The sequence below is a fragment of the Carcharodon carcharias genome, chromosome 33, assembly GCF_017639515.1.
Source record: "Carcharodon carcharias isolate sCarCar2 chromosome 33, sCarCar2.pri, whole genome shotgun sequence".
Taxonomy (NCBI): domain Eukaryota; kingdom Metazoa; phylum Chordata; class Chondrichthyes; order Lamniformes; family Lamnidae; genus Carcharodon; species Carcharodon carcharias.
Genome location: NC_054499.1, coordinates 19,126,665 through 19,141,205, shown reverse-complemented (window position 1 = coordinate 19,141,205; position 14,541 = coordinate 19,126,665).

Below are 14,541 nucleotides of genomic sequence, written 5' to 3'. Positions count from 1 at the left end.
ACCTGAGTTGAAGTTTCGACTGGATGCTGTCAAATGCACATTTTTCTTCCTTATCTTAATGTCTACCTTCTTTGTCATCCAGGGAGCTCTGTGTTTGTTTTCCCTACCTTTATATTCTGAGGGAATGTATGTTGTGCCCAAAGCAGCATTTCTTTAAATGTAGCCCATTGTTCAGCGACCGTTTTTCCTGCCGACCTTTGGCTTCAATTCTTGCCCCATTGAAGTTGACTTCCCCCTAGTAAATTATTCCCCACTTGGATTTTTCATTTCCCCTTTCCATAATCATCCCAATCCTTATTTTACAGTGATCATTGCCCCCTATACCTTCTCCTACTGACATTTGATCTGCTTGGCCCATCTCGTTCCCCCAAAAACCAAGCCTTGCAGTGCCCATTTTCTCACCGAGCTGGACGATTGATGATGTACCAAGGCTCCTGAACAAACCCTAGGCACTGATAACTCTCTCTTTCCTTTACACTACTACTATCCCAGTCTATACACAGATAATTAAAGTCCCCCATTTTAACTACTCTATAATTTTTGCATGTGTCTTTGATTTCACTGTGTATGTGTTCCTCCACATCCTCCCTACTATTCGGGGGCCAAAAGATTGCACCAATCAATGCAATTGCATATTTTGTTCTTTAGCTCGAGCCAAATCGATTATCTCCTGGATCCCCCGTGATATCATTTTTTGCCGCAGCACTGCAAGTCTCTTCTTAATGAATGTTGGCACCACGACCCATTTTCTTCTATCCCTATCTTTCCCAAACATCTTGTATCCAGGACTATTTAACGTCCTGCCCAGACCTTGACTAAGCCAGCTCTTTGTTATAGCAACAACATCGCAATTCCACATGGCAATCCGTGCTTGTAATACTCCATTCTTATTTAACGCATTCCGTGTGTTCACATACAACCACTGTAGTCCTGATTAGGTTCGATTACTTTCTCCCCAACTTTTAACTTATTATTCTCTATTCTCGTGGCATCTGTCTTTCCCAGTATTTTGTGCACTTCCGTTTTCCGATCTGATATGTTCTCTGATTCCAAAACCCGGCCGGGTTAGATTGCAGCCTTCCCCATTGGTGAGTTTCAATAAGGCTGCCACTTCCTCCTCAGTTACTTTTGGGTTGTTTTCACCTCAGATTTTGCGTTGAAACTTATTTCATTTAATATAATAAAGAGACAAAAATGTATCCAGTCAAACGCCATCCCAATTGAACTATATCATGGTTAACCTCTATCTTAACTACATCCACCCAATTTCTTTCCACATACTGTATTAGCCTTGACTAAAGAAAAGAAGATCAGTTTTAATTCTGAATTTGGCAATTGGTCCAATGTTAATAGTCTTTTGCAGGAGATAGTTCCAGATGTCAAGTACCTATAATTGAGAAGAAATACTTCCCGACATCACCAATAAACGGCCTAGTTTTTATGTTAACGCTCATACGTTCATGAAAATAATTGGAACAGTACTAGGCTATTTGGCCATCAAACCTTTTCCTTGATGCCATAAAATTATGGCTGATTTGATTTTGACCTTCACTTCTCTTTGCTGACCATCATCCATTATCGGTACCTGCCTTGTGGATCAACAATCTACTCCAATTTGATTTAGCGGCTGCATCAGTGGGAACTGACTCCCTCTACCTATCCTGTAATCATCCTAACCAGCTCAACTTGATGCACATTTAATCCCACAGTTAGGGGAATGCAAGTTTATTCTGTGAAATTTTATCCAGTTATTTTATATATTTGTTTATTGCTGATTGATGTGGTTATGACCCATATCTGTACAACTGCCTGTCACTGTAAAATACTAAGTTTCTATCACTGGATAAAAAACTGATGTACATATTTTAGATGTATTTCAGGATATGATGAAGAATTATAAATCCATCTCCATATTTCACTGTAATACAGAAAGCTTCTATTATTGCCATATGTGAGTTGAATAATTTCTCTATCTTTTTTTTTTCTCACAGTTAATTTGGTGACTATTGCAATCCTGTCCTGGGGAAAGTGAGGCCTCTCCAAATGTGTGACTCACTATCTGGTGGTTATGGCAATTGCTGACCCACTGGTTGTTATTATCGATCTTATGCTGAGGCAGATTCCGATTGTTTACTGGGAACAATTTATTTTTTTTAGGAACATTGGTATGTGTAATGTCCATGCTCAGTTGCTTTATGCTGTCACAGACTGCGCTGTCTGGTTCACAGTCACTTTCAGCTTTGATCACTTTGTGGCGATTCATTGTCAGAATCTGAAATCTAAATATTGAACAGAGAAGACAGCGGATGTGGTATTAGGAATTGTGACAGTTCTGAGCCTTTTGAAGAACATTTTTTGGTACTTTCTATACACCGCTGAATATTGGCTTTCTAACAGTTCCTGGCTTTGCCGTGTTGATTCTGGTCTATCTCGTTCAATGGCCTGGGCCATTGCTGAATTATTGCATTACATTATAATGCCGTTTCTTCCATTTGTTTTGATTTTACTGTTAAACGCATTAACAGTCAAATGCATTTTAATGGCTAGCAGGGCTCGCAGTAGACTCCGTGGTCGGAGCCATGGGGACATTTCCAGAGAGCCGAAGGAAATCTATAATTTTGCTGTTTGTTGTATCAGGAAATTTCATATTGTTGTGGGTAGTGTTAATGGCTTCTTCTGTATTGAAGTGATTGGATTACTTACATATGCTGTTCCTATGCCGATGTTTGTACGGGAAATAGGCTTCATGCTGCATCTCCTGAGTTGCTGCACAAACATTTTCATTTATGCCGTGCCCCAAAGGAGGTTTAGAGAGGTGTTCTGGAATGGAGTGAAATATCCCTTCACAGGGATGGCCAAATTGCTTCATTAAGAACAAATCACTATTCTGGACACTGTCAATTGTTTTTTCCTGCCATGTTCTCTGCATTCCACTGTGGGCCTATGTTCCATCTTTTTATTTCTTGAAGCAAGTCTCAAACTGGTGCAATGTTCTTTGCCAGTTGTTGCCATATTTAAGAAATTTGCAGCCTCTTTTCTGCAAGGAAGTGTTCCTCTACAGAAGGGATTTGAACAATGACATGGCCAAGAGGGTAAGCTGTTTTTGCATGTCGTGTGTTGAGCTTGTAGTTCAAAAGTGCTTTTGAACGACCTCTTGCTGTGATTAATCCCAGGAAAAGACCAAATCTGAGGAATGTCCATACAGGTGCTGTGTATCTCAAAGCCAATGAGTTTATTTGATCTCTGCCACTTTTGAAGGAAGGCTTTTAAAAAATCAAGGCTGGCACGAGCAGAGAAGAAAACCAGTGAACAGCATGAGTCTGACGTAAATACAATCTCAGCACCATCACTTGGAAAAATGGTGAAAGAGACTAATATTTTTATATTAAATTTCACCCTCCACGCAACAGCATGCGTTTGTCGACGGCTACTCCTTATTTTCATACGTTGAGAGTAGGCTGTTGAACTGATTAAACTAAACATAGTTTTGCTCAGTATTGTGTATGCTCCACCTGGTGTGAATAAAACATATTGTGAATTATATAAAATACATTTTTCCCAATGATAACTTTGACCATGATTAGAGAGATTGTTTAAAACAATCAGAGAAGTGGCAGCATTAGAAGGGAATTTCACTGTTCATCCCTCAATTGCCTGTAGAATGGATTGTCTGGTCAATTTAAAGCACACGGTCAGGTTTGATAGGTGGCTGTCACCAGTCACAGCACACCACCGGGGTCGGGTGCAGCACATGCCCAGGGCCTGGAAGCTCAGGTCAGGGCTCAGGCACTGCAAAGTTTTGGGTGTGGCCCCGGTAAACTGCTGGCTATAGCACATTCTTGGGACCCTATCTGACACGTCTGGGTTCACTGGGATGGAGCAATCGCAGATTCGCTCATTGAAAAAGACAGGGTCTTGGTACACTGTACTATCAGGAGTGACACACACACAGTTTCCAGAGGAGAACCTCCCTAATTCTCAGTATCGCTCATCCCGGGTAAGGCACATGACATTCCCTACTTCTGGTACAACACATTTCAGGTTCCTGGTACAGAAATTTCCCGGATTCAAGTCTTGCACATTTCCTGCTCCTGGTGAATCGCATTCCCGCTGCTTATGCCACACATTCCCAACTTACTGTACAGCACATTGCTGGTTCTTGTTCAGCACATTACGGGTTCAGGTACACAATGTTTCCTTTTCTTGGAATAGCAGAAATCTGGTTCCAGCAGCAACAATTTCCAAAGTCTCAATGGAGCACATTGCCTATTCCTGACCTAACAAAGGGAATTCCCCGCAGCTGATCCATCAATAATAGATGGAAAACCACAGTGAGACATCCTCCTGAGGAAAACAAAATATCAGAAATATTTAGGAATCACTGCTTCAATTAAACTGAAGTATAAATCTGCAACACAATCGACATGTCTAGAGTTTACAGCTTTCAAATAGATGTGTATTTACTGTCAACCTCTGCGTTGAAAGGAATGATAAACCTTAACCATGAAACTTGTGAAATTGTCTCTATACAATCATGTCGATGGCAATTCCCTTCAAGGGCAACTCAGCTAACGACAACGTCCAGCCAAAACCCTCCCCAACTAGCAAACCCCACCCCACATTACTCTACTCCCACCCCAACACCCTCCCCACTCCCCATTACCAGACTCCCACCAACACACTCCCCACCTCGCCCCTGCAGCCCCCATTACCCTCCTGCCGCACTGAACACGTGACCTTACATTTTCTCCTCTTTAGATAATTAAACATTTTGATTTTCAAAGTCACAATTGCATCCACTTCCATTTCAATATCATGTGGTACACTCCAGGCCCTAGTAACTCCCTGTATAATAAGCTTTGCATAAAATCAAATCATAAACTTTGTTGCATTTTTCTCGTTTTCCTTTATTTTTTCTCCATTTCAGACAATTACCCAATGGCCTTTTGAAATATTGGAACGAATCTTCTTCCATTCCACCAGAAGGGAATGGATTCCAAATCCTATCTACTCACTGGGCAAATAGAAAAAATGCCATTGTTTATCTTCTCATGCCTTCAGTTGGTGTTCTGGTTCTCGACCGTTCCATCAACAGGAGCATTTTCTGTCTGTGTACTCTGTCCAGATAGCGCATCATTCTGAACACCTCCATCTTCAATTTCTCCTATCGAAGCAGAACAGACACAAACTTTCCATTCTATCCACATAACCGATAAACTTCATTACCATTCCTGAAAATCTCTTCTCTATCCTCTACAATGCCTCCAAATCCTCCCTCACGTGTGGTGCCGAGAGGTGGAGACAATCCTGCAGTTGACGCTGAACAAGTGTTTGATAAATGTTCACCAGAACTTCCATAACTTGTACTCCATGTCTCTACTACTAAAAAAAAACCTTATGACTTATCTAGTTCATTCCCAACTTGCCCTGCCAACTTCAAAGAGTTGTGCTCGAGGTGGCTCTACCCTTGTATCCTACGATAGAGTTGAAACATTTATTTGATGTTCCCTTTCTTCATTCTTCCTCCCAGAAAGTATCCATTCACACTCCTATGCTTTAAATTTCACCTGCCACGTGCCTAGCCATCCCAGAAGCCTCTCTATGTCATTCCTTCACTGTCACAGGATCAAAAGTCTTCAACTCCTCCTTCTCCCCGTTCCTCCGCCATCTTCACAAAGAGCACTGCGTGTAGACCGACACCATATTGACTGCAACGGTTCCAGGGGTTTGTGCAAAAGTATATTAGGCATGGAAATTCATGTTGGCCTTGTCACTGACACGAAAATCCCAAGAACGAATGAGGGGGGAAAAACAATGAAATTGGCCCACCACGTTCTCCAGAACCAAATCCAGCTATGCATCTTGCTCGTTTGGCTGGGAATATAAAAATCAAAAGATTTTCACATGAACGTGCTTTGCCAACTTTGTTGCCTTTAATCCCTATAGGGATTGTTTGCAGCTTTCCCACTCATGATAAGACATTTTGCGCCACAGCGATGTTCTCAGCGGTTAACATCCACTAAGGTGCCTCAGGAGCCCCACTCTGGATAGCAGCCTCTGCTGCATTTATTGCAGCAGAAGACGGTTGGCCGGGAAGCTGAATGATTTTCCGACCTCGGATTTTTCTTCACCTCCAGCGGAATCTTGCGTTTCTCTTTGACTCTTCCAATGCCACTCCAAACAGGCAGCTTCCAGATGTCAGGGCCGTCAGAAATCTGACTGAATGACGGAGCATGTCCGAACTTTTGAATGACCCACGTCAGTCCCTAAAATGCCGATATTCCAAAGTTTGCACTTCTCTATTATTGGAAATTAATAAGTCAAATTACATATATGGATATTAATCAAAAATAATGTACTGAATAAGAACTCGAATCCCCTCCGGAACCTGTAGAGTCCAGATGGCTCTAGATTTCCACAGAGATTCTGTTTCATATTTCTCAAAAAGCGTCTCGATTTTATACTGGTCCCTATACCTGGGATGGCATTTTGAAAAAGAAAGGTGCATTTTTTAATAATCACATGCAACCATTGACAGAACCTTCGAGTCAGTGAAACCGAGATTATTTAAAGACCTTCCTGAGTGCACAATCTTCTCATTCAATTGCGAGCCCATTCTCCCACACCCAAACAGCGCAAAAGTTTGAGTTTTCATTTATTTTCATTGAAAATTATTGGCGTTCAATTGGTGGAATGACAAGGTGAGAAACAATTTCGTGAACAAAAAAACAGATCTTTGGACTGTTTCAATTCAAAAATAACTTGGATGATATTTACAAAGCATACCGGGTGCAGTGAATGCAGATTTCAAATAAATGGAAGTACTATCACTGTTCCGTTTGTGATCGCCTGGGAGCTTTCCCTCAATTATAAGTAAAGACTTTATTTTAGTCTGTCACTTCACAGTCAGATGGAGCCTCGTGTCAAGCGGCATTTGATTAACAGAATGAGAGCATCTTTCTCTGTGTAACCGTTCATGACATTACAGCCAAGTGGGTAGATAGTAAAGATTTATTATCCGATTATAACAGCTGTTGGAATCTCGGGTAGGACTATTCTGTTAGTAACGCTTTGAGTTGTGTTTGGACTGTATCCTGCTCTTAGCTAAAAGGATGTCACAGTTGACATTTTTTTTTATTTCAAGGAAGTTCAAAGGGGGAAATTCAATGCATGGATTTTATTTCCTTCTGCACTTTGTTCTTTGATTGGTGTGCTTTTTGATATTATAAAGTTCATTGCAATCTCTATCAAATGTTGTAGCTATTGTCTTCCTTTACCCTAACCAACTGCTGAAAGATTGAATTTGAAATCAATGCCGTATAGAACACAATGCGTTTGTGCGAATGGTCCGTAGATTCAACCGGCAGTCAGTCCACAGCTTCCATCTCCTTATTCAACGTTTAGCAGAATTGGACAAGGACTCGATTTCAATGCACAATCACGGTGTCGTAAAACGTTGTCTCCCCCCACATCCTTCCTCTGCACTAGGGAGAGAGAGAAAGAGGCACTGCCAGCTTTTTAACTGCAATAAAACTGCTGCCCTATCGGAATTAACATTTAATTTCCGCTTAGTATTTTACAGTCAGAAAATAATCACCTCAAATTATTCTCTCCCTACAACCTTTCAAAATCCCTTCTATCATCGACGAATCCAAATTACCCTGAGTGTTGCATATTTCACCTCAGCCACGAACCCTGGAACTGAGTTCCTTCGTCTCCCAAGTGTATTTGCAAACAAGTTTCTCCTGATCTCTGGTCCAGATATATTGCCCGTAAAATTATCTTTATCACATTTCCTATTGACCTCCACGTCAATTGGAAATAGTTTATTTCTGTCATGATTTGATTCTTTGTTATATTCTTCTAGCTTACATTTACAGTTTAAATTTGAAAGCAAACCTTTATTTCTTAACCCATACCAGGGCTTCTTCAAGTTCATCCTGCCCAAGAGACCAAACTCCTGCTCCCACCAATATCATCCCACAGCTGCTGGCCATCTACTTTCCCATTATGGGCCCATATTAGCTCATAGCCTCAGCAATTCTATCCCGTTAGACACTTTGAATCTGACGTCAGAAACTCTTTCCTCAAAAGGGAAACCAAAAAATGCGTTAAACCCCGCTTGTTGCAAAATATTGCCTCAATTCTAGCCTCACTTTTCTCCCCACAGCCCACTTAGGTGCCATCGGCCTCCAAAACCAAAGACATATTTGCCGAAATTCCATGTCTAAATCACGCCAATCACCATTCTTACCCCTTACAACTCTTATTAAAATCACAAAAGGCATCCTCTGTGGCAATGGCCGTGACGCACTGCAAAACCTCGTCCATCGTGACCTGCTGACAGCTCTTCAAGCGGTTGACCATACCATCGCCTTCTAATGCATCTCCTCTGCCGCACAGCTATGTTGCAGTGCACTCGCTTGGTTCTATTAATGTCAATCAATTCATCACCAAAGAATCACTTGAAATCGCTACTCTTCCCATTCCACCACAGTTGCCTCTGATGACCCCCACCGCCCCGCCCCCACCAACCCAAAAGATCTAGCTTTGTCCCCTCCTACTTTCATCTGGATGCTTACACTCCTCATCATCTGATAATAGGTCAGGTGTCGCATGTATGCTGACGACACCCAGCTGTACCTCACTATTGGCACCCGACCCCTCTACAGTATATACATGGCCATAATGATCGTCCAGCGTCCTATTCTGAATGAGGAAATATTCTGTCGATATAATAATGGGGAGAAAAAAAAACGGCCATTTTATTTCCCACCAGTGTATTGTTCCCTAGAGACTTACACCGTTAATCTCATTGTTTATTGTATTAGTGTTAAACAGAAAGTTCGCAAATCTTGCTGTCGTATGATAAAGAGATTCTGACCACATATCCTGGTCGTCACAAAGTCAGCCTATATCCAGCTCCACAATATCGCCCAACTCCGCTCCTGCCCCACATGATGTGCTGCGGAAACACTATATCTTGTTGCTGTCTTTTCAACTTCCGAACTTCATAATTCCACTGAACTCCGCTTCCTTCTTCCAGCTTATGTTAACTTAAACTAATGATAAATTCAGCTGCGCATTACTACTTCACCCTAAACCCGTTAATGCATAACCCCTGTCCCCATTGACTTACATTAGTAACCACTTTGGAAGCGCCTGGGCCTAAAATTCACATCTTTCTTTTCAAATCCTTACAAAGTCTCAACCCTCCTTGCCTATCTCACCGTCAACCCTCCTACAACTGTTTCAGATACTTGATCTCCTCCAGATCTGGCTCCGTGTGCAGCCCTGTTTTTTTTCTAATTGTCGAACCATTGGTGATGTCAGCTGCTGCCATGGCCGCCGGATCCATAAGCTCCCCTTTAAACCTCTCCACACCTGTTTTCCCCCTCTTCACATCAGCCTGCAGTACATACCTCTTTGGCCAAGCGTTTCACCATCTGTGATTTGTGATTTGGTGTTAAATCCTCATTAATAACAGCGCTGCAAAGCGCCCTAAATAGATTCCAGTCACCGTATTCTTGTTGGATGGTAGAGCTCGATCTCTGAAAACCAAAAATGTTATCTCTTTCTTTACCACGGATTCGAATGTCTCACTGGATTCGGAAACCAAAACCTCCAATTCAGTTGAAATTGTTCCTACCATTGCGGGCGTCGAAACAATTCTAATTATATTTTGGAAAGCATCATGATTGAAATTAAATGCCAGTAGCGCAGGAGCTTGATTTTTGCCCCTAGCATTAACCCTTGTGGAACACGCGTACCTGAATTTTCCAATCTGCAAAACGGCTTTTTAACCTCTGCTCTTTGTTTCCTACTTTGAAGCCAGTTTATTATTGATTCTTCCGCTTATCGCCTGACTCCACAAGCCCTAACCGTGGCCTTGAGACTACTATCGGAGGTTATTTGGAAACGCAAATATATCTATGAATCTACTAGATCAACATTTTGTAGCGGCTCTGTTACCTCTTCAAATAAAATCAAGATTGCACATGCGAATCCATGCCGACTGTTCATTGTAATACTTTACCTTACTAAAAAGAATATGTGATTCTAGCATGGCCTGTTGCTAATTCCGGGAGGGTTTAAACTCGTATAGCAGAGGATGGGAACCAGAGCAATAGGTCAGCAGGTGAAATGAATGACTGGGAAACATTGAATATGGCCAGTATTACTAAGAGGAAGGGCAGGCAGGGAGAAATTACTGAACACAGTGGGACTGGGTGTCTGAAATGCATTTGTTTCAATGCGAGAAGTATAACAGGCAAGGCAAATGAGTTTAGAGCTTGGATTAGTACTTGGGACTATGATGCTAGTGCTATTACAGAGACTTAGTTGAAGGATGGACAGGATTGGCAGATAAACATTCCAGGATTTAGATGTTTCAGGCAGCTTAGAGAGGGATGTAGAAGGGGTGGGGTAGTTGCACTTCTAGTTAAGAGGAATATCACAGCTGTACGACAGGAGGACATGTCAGTGGGCTCATGCAGCGAGGCAATATGGGTAGAGCTCTGGAATAGGAAGGGTGCAGTCACAATGTTGGGGGCTTAATATAGGCCTCCCAATTGCCGGCGAAAGATTGTGGAACAGTTATGTAGGCAGATTTTGGTAAGATGTAAAAGCAATTGGGTTGTTGTGGTGGGTGATTTCAATTTTCGCTATAATGACTGGGAAACAGTTAATGCTAGGGGTTCGGATGGTGCTGAATGTGTAAGGTGCATCCAGGAGGGCTTCCAGAGACAATATGTAACTAGTCCAACAAGGGAAGGGGAAATAATGGACCTGGTATTAGGGAATGCACCCGGTCAGGTGCTCGAAGTTTTAGTAGGGGAGCATTTCGGGAAAAGTGACCATAATTCAGTAAGTTTAAAGGTACTGGTGGATAAGGATAACAGGAGTCCTCGGGTTAAGGTACTTAATTGGGGGAAGGCTAACTGTGGAATCTAGATCGGAGGCTGATGTTTGAGGGCAAATCAACAACTGACAGGTGGGGGGTTTTCAAACATCAGTTGATAAGTGTTCAGGACCGGCATGTTTCTGCTAGGATGAATGAAAAGCCTGGCAAGTTTCAGGAACTTTGGATAACAAAGGATATTGTGAGATAATTCAAAAAGAAAAGGGAAGCAATCATAAGGGCTAGAAGGCTGTGAACAGATTAAGCCCGTGGAGAATATAAAGAAAGCAGGAAGAACCTTAAGCAAGGAGTCAGGAGGGCTAACATGGGTCATGCAAAGTCACTGGCAGCCAGGATTAAGGAAAATCCCAAGGCCTTTTATACATATATAATAAGCAAGGAACGGGTTAGCCAGGGAAAGGATAGGCCCACTCAGGGACAGAGGTGGTAATCTGTGTGTAGAGGCAGAAGAAATGAGAGAGATACTAAATGAATAACTCTCATCAGTGTTTACCAAAGAGAATTATTTAGTGATCGATTTGTCTAGTGAAGAGTTTGTAGATTGCTTCGATCATGTTGAGATTAAAAGAAGTGGAGGTGTTAGTCGTCTGTGAGAATATTAAGGTGGATAACTCCCCAGGGCCAGATGTTTTCTACCCCAGAATACCGAGGGAGGCAAGGGAGGAGATTGCAGGGGCCTTGACAGAATTTTTTTTTTACTCACTGGCCAAGGGTGAGGTCCCAGAGGACTGGAGAATGATCAATGTTGTTCCATTGTTTAAGAAGGGTAGCAGGGATAATTCAGGAGATTACAGGCAGGTGAGCCTTACCTCAGTGGTAGGGAAATTATTGGAGAAGATTCTTCGTTACAGGATTTACTGCCTTTTGGAAGGAAATGGGCGTATTAGTGCGAGGAAGCATGGTTTTATGAAGGGGAGGTCGTATCTCACTAATGTGATTGAGTTTTTCGAGGAATTGACAAACATGATCGACGATGAAAGAGCAGTCGATGTTATATACATGGATTTCAAGAAGGCCTTTGACAAGGTCCCTTATGGCAGTCTGGTACAGAAGGTGAAGTCCCACAGGATCAGAGGTGAGCTGGCAAGATGGATACAGAATTGGCTTGGTCATAGAAGACAGAAGGTAGCAGTGGAAGGGTGCTTTTCTGAATGGAGTGCTGTGACTCGTGGAGTTCTGCAGGGATCGGTGCTGGACATTTGCTGTTTGTAATACACATAAATGACTTGGAGGAAAATGTAACACGGCTAATTAGTAAGTTCGCAGACGACACTAAGGTTAAAGGAGTTGCAGATAGTGAAGAAAATTGTCAAAGGATGCAACAGGATATAGATCGGTTGGAGACTTGAACAGAGAAATGGCAGATGGAGTTAATCCAGACAAATGCGAGGTAATGCATTTTGGAAGTCCTAATACAGGCAGGAATCATACAGTAAATGGCAAAACCCTTAATTGCATTGACGGGCAGAGGGATCTGGGTGTACAGGTCCACAGGTCACTGAAAGTGGCAACGCAGGTGGATAAGGTAGTCAGGAAGGCATATGGCATTCTTGCCTTCATTGGCAGGGGTATTGAGTATAAAAGCTGGGAAGTCATGTTGCAGCTGTATAGAACCTTCGTTAGCCAACACTTGGAATGTGCTTGCAATTCTGGTCGCCACATTACCAGAAGGATATGGAGGCGTTGGAGAAGATGCAGAGGAGGTTAACCAGGATGCTGCCTGGTCTGGAGGTTATTAGCTATGAGGAGAGGTTGGAGATACTCAGATTGTTCTCATTAGAGCTACGGGTATTGAGGGGCCACTTGATAGATGTTTACAAAATTATGAGTGGCATGGACTGAGTAGACAGTCAGCAGCTTTTTCCCAGGATGGAAGAGTCAATTACTAGGGGACATAGATTTAAGGTGAGAGGAGAAAACTATAGAGGAGATTTGCGGGGCAAGTTTTTTTTTCCTCAGAGGGTAGTGAGTGTCTGGAATTCGCTTCCAGAGGTTGTCGTGGAAGCAGATACAATAGTGATGTTTAAGAGGCAGCTTGACAAATACATCAATAGTATGGGAATAGAGGGATACAGACACCGGAAGTATAAAATGTTTTAGTTGATGGACAATATGATCAGCGCAGGCTTGGAGGGCTGAAGGGCCCGTTCCTGTCCTGTACTTTTCTTTGTTCTTTGCTCTTTGTTCTCTGTTTCCTTCTTCCCTCGTGAAAATCAGTACAAAGTTCTTATTAAGTTTTGTAGCAGTGCCCTGTACCTCTGAGGATATAACATCTCCTAAGTACTTGATAGGACAACAGCATCTCATACTATTGGCTTCCTAGTTGTATAATGGCAAAATATTCAATTAACTGTCATCCTATTCTCATATTCTTTCATCATCAGTCTTATTTCAGCTTAATTTCTTCTTTTAACGCATTGCATTTCACCTCATTCTCACTTGAATAGATAACCTGACATGCATCACAATCCTCTTTTTTATGTCCTCACATTTGTGTTCTCCCTCATATTCAGCATTCCTGGTTTTGCATCTCATGAATATCAGCCTTGTTTGAATGTATCCATCGTCGACCTGAATCATCTCCTCTTTAAAGATCACCTAATCCTTTAAAGTATCTTATAAATCTTGTCAGACTTTGGTCCGGCTTTACACTGACTAGAGTCTCCTTCATCCATTAAAGCTATCCGCCTTATAATGAATCCGTTCTCTATAATTGTTTTGTTCCTCTCCTTTACTAATCTAACCTCAACGATGGGATGATCACTCTGAGGTGCCCGCCCTCAGCCAATTGATACGCTTGGTATACCTAATATTCCAGCACGAGATCATGTCATGCCTCTTTCCTCGATAGAGATAGGGGAGGATGTCAGAAATCGTATCAATTCCTTATCTTTACTATTACATTATTGCAATCAATATTTCATAATTTTGGTCGCAAGTATTGTTATAATAGTTGCACCTCTCTGTGATTTCCCTCTCGATTTGATTCTCTCCCTCTGTACCTCACAGACACATGCACAGACAGAAACAAAATATATTTCAAGTCCTCTCGAAGGCCTCTCGTAGTGTGACTATGCCATTTCTGCTTCTCAAATTTAGACAAATGGAGTTTCCATTGGACCCGTCCTACAATCCTCTTTTTCCCAATATGACGTCTCCCCTAATCAGTACTGTGATCCCCACATCTATGTTTACATGTCTTGCATTTTCAGGTATTTAGAACAGGTACTTTAAATCCCTGAATATTATGCTCCAACTCCTAATCACTTTATGCACGCTTGTGTTATTGTCACTTCATTATATTCTATAGCTGCCATTTGTGCTCTTAGCCTATAAATCTTATGTCCTGCACATTGTACAATTGCGCGCAGGCATTGAAAACCTGTCATTGTAGCCCCTCTTCATCTGCTCTTACCTATAATGGTGCGAGTATATCTCCTACAATTATCCGGCACTTTCATTCCTTTAAGCAGCTTATTCTTCCTTTCTCCTTCTAGATGATGGTGACTACTCCCATGTCAATTTAGTTTTAAACCGCCCCTTTGACACCATGGAAACTCCGTGAGAGGGCATTGGTCCCAATCTTGCTGAGATGCAACCTGCCCCGTTTGAATTGCTGC